Source organism: Lolium perenne, chromosome 2, assembly GCF_019359855.2.
Source record: "Lolium perenne isolate Kyuss_39 chromosome 2, Kyuss_2.0, whole genome shotgun sequence".
NCBI lineage: Eukaryota > Viridiplantae > Streptophyta > Magnoliopsida > Poales > Poaceae > Lolium > Lolium perenne.
In genome coordinates, this window is record NC_067245.2 from 298584022 (window position 1) to 298589141 (window position 5120).

The following is a 5120-nucleotide window of genomic DNA, read 5'->3' on the forward strand; positions in this document are numbered from 1 at the left end:
TATTTGGGAAATTGTGGCTACAAAATGTATTATATTCCATGAAATAACGTGAATAAAAAGTCAGTAAATTTATTTCTAGGATAATCTCGAGTGAGTAAAGACATTGATATCTCTCTAGAAAAACATCTGATGCCCTCGCATTTGCGAGGGCCAATGTTCTAGTTTTAATGACAAAACGTGAGGAAATTAGTCATTTCGGCGAACAAAAAGAAAGTTGCAATGCCTAATTATCGTGTGGACCCTATCCACTTTAATTTTCTTCATTCTTTCCTGAAAAAAAAAAAGCAGTGTCGTCCACTCTTTGTATGTGCAGCGACCAGCGATGATCGTGTCGCGCGGCGTCACTATTTTCCTCACGTTCGCCCTATAGTGGTGTCCAATAATAATTACACACACGACGCATCTCTATCCCTAATTCTAGGCCAAGCAAAGGATGCAAACCATTCCCCGGTTCTCCCGGGCGGACACAGACAGGCGCGAGTCACACTCACAGTTACACTCGCACGTAGCCCCGCCTAGTTTGGCCGCTTCGCCTTGGAATTCGTGACCTGACCTGACCTGACCGCCAGAACTGAGCACCCGTGACCTGATTGGTTCCACAGTCCTCGATCCTCATTGCATGCCGTTGCCACCGCAATCATTCGTACTAGGAAGTGTGGCGCGGCGCACGCCGCGCCCGTCACATGATACCATGAACTGCTAGAGATGGGTCGCAGTCCTGTTAAGTTAAGAGTCAGCCTATCCACCTATCCACAAACGCATATATAACACAAAATTCAAAATCAATCTATCTTTGAACTGCATAACCTGAAACAGATCATCATTCGTAAAGAAAGCTCGGAAGCCTGAACCACACATTCGGTGGTAGGTAACCAAACAACGTGAACTCACTGCATAGTAGGATATTACAACACTTCTAGTCGTGGATGGTAAAACAATATAAACTCACTAATATTACAGTTGTACACAAAATGTATGATAATTCATTACAAACAACTTCAGTGTAGAGCACAGATTATAAGCTACCTACCAAGATAAACCACAGAACTATCCTTATTACAAAAAAAACTCAGTATAGGCTACCGATACACGGCAGAGTATAACAATGGTATGCTCACATGAAGCTCTATAAAGAGCAGATGCATAAAAGGCTTTTGCACGCCATCCCCATGGAGTGTCAATGGATTTGTCCTGGACGGAATAATGTCTGACAGCATTGTAACCCGTCTGACAGCATCTAATGAGGGGTTGAATTAGTGTCCAATTCAGAATCTAAAAACCAAGATGAATGGAAAAGGAACAATGGCTAATGAGAGCATACATAGTTTAAACAATTGTTCATTGAATACCTGACAGAAGGGTACTGTCGCCTATGCAGGTATGCAGGACATTGAAAGGCTGCACATCATATGCAAACAATGGAAAGTTTTCAGGCTTCAGAATGACTTCGTGAATTTTTGTCAGCTATATATGTTATTTTGATCAAGTAAGGGTGGTGGTCTGTTGCCTCGTATTTTTTCCGTACATATTATAGAACTATATATTGAGCTTTTTTCCTTCACATGTTCCCTGAACTGGTCTATCCGGTTGGCTAGAATGTATCTTTCCATTGTGTTCCCCTGATATAAAAGAAAGGAAGAGCAATGAATTTATTTTATACAAAGAATAATCGAAAGAATCTATATTGTTTAAGGGAACACTTCAGTGGTATGTAGTCCAGTAAGTCGAATTTCATGCTGAACTAACAATAGTGAGTAAGTTCTCTTTTCTACAAAAGAGTAACATGAGTACTAAATGTGTTACATCTGAAAGAATAATCCGTGGAAGAAATGTGAATAAATGTAGAGAAATATCATTTTTCTTACCATCAGCTGGTGCTGGTAGTGCAACTTTGCATCTTTTTAGTCCTTGCCTGATTGTTCTTGAAGTAAGCAAGCTTATCATAAGACCAATGATGTTTGTACCTTCAGCGCATTAATTTTGATTCTCTGAAACCAAAAATGCAGACGACACATAAATCCAGGTAAAAGGCATCCATGCTACTTGGATTTGGATTCTATGAAGTTGCACTGCATACATGAAACGTGGGATCTGTGTAATTCCATAGTTGATTTGACACTGAACATACTTCAAATAGTGAGGAAGCTGGCCAATCAAGTATTTGTCTGCAACTACTGGATATGTTACTAAACCTGCAAAATTCATACATTTCTTTATGTACTGTGCTACTATATACCAATGACATGAAGGAATGAAACAAACATTGATGGAAGCTGTAAAGTTGGAACTTGTATGGGTGACGAAAGTAGTCAAAATAGCGTGTCTGACTTATGAACGCAAAAATAAATCATAAATAAAGGTGGCGGGGTATTGTGGGTTCAGCGTATTTTCGAAGATACAATTCAGAGATTTCTTATGCTCTAATATGTAGAGTAGTACTAATACTTCCACTCTATTCTAAAATAAGTGCATCATCCTGCTTAACATCGAAGGTGCAAGCGATCTTGAAAAGCAGGCATCATACTGATGCAGAATATATTCTTGAGGAGAAAAACAACATGTGCAGATAGTTCTCTTCCCTTTCCAGATATAAAACAGTGCTTTTTCTCTTGATTCTTTCTGAACCCAGAGTAACCAAAAGTATATGCTGAACTGCAGGGCTTAAAGTAAGCCACAAAAGAGACCCTGATCTTTTCCCAACAAAGAACTGGATCTTCTCGTATAGACACAGACTATCCTTATGACTGCCTACAAAATTTGAGGAAATAAGTTAGTATCAATTGTGTCATGTAAAATTAAAAAGATCAATGAGGAATCAATACGGATTGGAATCAGCCTATTGTCCCCTCCATGAAATTCTGTATTTAGAATGTTCATTTTCTAAAGGAATAAATCAAAAACCAAATTGAAACAGCCAAACGAAGGAGGAACGCACCATGTGCCGTCGCCACCTCGGAGACAGCTCCGTGCACTTCTCCCTCCACATCCTCCTCCTGCAGGACATCCTTGTCGCCGCCCTACTCCTCCGCCTCAAAGTTCCCCGCTGCGCAATTCAGTACCACCGCTGCAGCCGCCACCAATTCTCACTTCCGTCCACCAGCGCCGATCTCGGCCGACCCCGCCAAGCCTAGACCTCGCCGACCGCGACACTGGCGTTGTCGATGCCCCCATGGCCCCCATGCCGGTTCCTCCCATCTGGGGCTGCACCATGACGCGGCTGGAGGAGCAGGGGTTCGGAGAAAGAGAGGAGGGCTCCCAACTCCTGCACATCGGCCAAGGAGGGGGAGGGAAGGGGGCGGGGAACTGCAATCGGTAGGGAAAACGTTGGCGGCAGGCCGGCAGCCATGGGGAGGAAGAGAGATTAGTCTGGAGTCTAGGCGTTTTACCTTTTTTTTTTTTGAAGCGGTGGGAGACGGTGGATCTCTGGATATTTCCAGAGGAATGGATAGGTTAGGTGCCCACCGCTTTTAACTGTACACGATGTTATCCATGGCAAGTAATAGTCCGCCACCAGCCTAAAATAATCAAATAAAAAGGAAAATTGAGGCACTGCATCGTGTCAAATTTTGATTGGATGGAAATGTACCATGAACAGTATCCAAAACATTATGGTTAGAGCAAAGAGGGTCAGCTTTTATATATAGTATATAGTATATATATCCCTCTCGCGCGCCTATAAAAACCAAGATCGCAGACCAACACATCACACAACACAACACCCACGGTGCACTCAAGTATACGTACGTAGTGACATCCCAACAATGGAGTCCATCAAGCTCTCCGCTCTGCTTCTTCTCGCCATGCTCCTGCGCCTCTCCTCATCCACACCATCCACCGTCACGCCCTCCGTTGGTCCCGTCGTTGGCAGGAGCAACGGTGGCAGCGCCGCTCCCGTCGTTGGTGCCATCGCTCCCATCGTCGGATCCGTCGCTCCGGTGGTCGGCACCGTACCTACCAAAGTAACCACCCCAGCTCCCGTCGTCAGATCATGCCCTCCGGTGGTCGGCACCGTGCCTACCAAGCTCGCCACCCCAGCTCCTGTCGTCAGATCCGTCGCTCCGGACGTCTGCACCGTGCCTACCAAACTCGCCACCCCAGCTCCCGTAGTTGGATCCGTCGCTCCGGTGGTCGGCACCGTGCCTACCAGTCTCGCCACCCCAGCTCCCGTCGTCAGATCTGTCGCTCCGGACGTCTGCACCGTGCCTACCAAACTCGCCATGCCAGCTCCCGTAGTCGGATCCGTCGCTCCGGTTATCGGCACTGTGCCTACCAAACTAGCCACCCCAGCTCCCGTCATCGGATCAACCGCTCATGTCATTGGCAGCGCTCCCGTCGGCAGATCCGTCGCTCCGGCCATCGGCGCTGTGCCTACCAAAATCGCCACCGCAGCTCCCGTCACCGGATCAACCGCTCCTATCGTTGGCGGCGTCGCTCCTGTCGTCAGATCCGTCGCTCCAGTCGTTGGCTCCGTGCCTGCCAAACTCGCCACCCCAGCTCCTATTGTTGGCGGGGTCGCTCCCGTCGTCGGATCAACTGCTCCTGTCGTCGGCAGCGTCGCTCCCATCATCGGCGGCGGGACCGTCGTGCCTGCCTCCCGAAAGATCAGCCACGGTGGACGCAAGGCATAAACCCACACTCTGACGCGCGCATGCAGTGCGTAATCAGGCCACAAGTTTGATATCAGGCCGCTGGCAATGCAAGTACCTAAGCTATGATACTATCTTCGTATTGTATATCGTATGGTAAGGCTGTCTTTTTACTAGTAATCCTGAATAAGGTGATTCACTTGCCAAAGTAAGATTTTACCGAATTTTCTTGTACTACACTACAGGAATCGGCGTCTACGCCGACGGCCAGCTGCCCTCGGCGTAGCCATGCCTTGCCCTCGGCGTAGGCTACGCCGACAGCAGCCCTCGGCCTAGCCCCTCGGCGTAGCCAGGTGCGCCGTCGGCGTACGGCCGGCCCTCGGCGTATCCGCGCTAGGCCGACGGCCAGGTGAGCCCCTCGGCGTCGCCGCCCTCGGCGTCTCCTGGCGGCGCGCCGTCGCCGTTAACGGGCATCGTCATACGCCGACGGCCGGGCCCTCGGCGTAGGTCAGCGACCTGGCGAGGAGCGGGGCG

The 5120-nt window shown here is 48.0% G+C and overlaps 1 long non-coding RNA gene across 3 annotated transcripts; it reads right to left on the minus strand.

Moving 5' to 3' along the window:
- Positions 1-923: 923 nt before the first annotated feature.
- On the minus strand, positions 924-3456 carry LOC127336085 (uncharacterized). Of its 3 annotated transcripts, XR_007873162.2 has the most exons (6): positions 3387-3456; positions 2936-3303; positions 2078-2748; positions 1866-1988; positions 1350-1619; positions 924-1237 (listed from the first exon to the last, which is right to left on the minus strand). It is a non-coding gene; the product is annotated as an uncharacterized lncRNA (long non-coding RNA). The 3 variants fall into 3 exon arrangements; XR_007873161.2 differs by lacking the exon at positions 3387-3456 and having other exon boundaries at positions 2936-3380; XR_007873163.2 differs by lacking the exon at positions 3387-3456 and having other exon boundaries at positions 1322-1619; positions 2936-3380.
- Positions 3457-5120: the final 1664 nt, after the last annotated feature.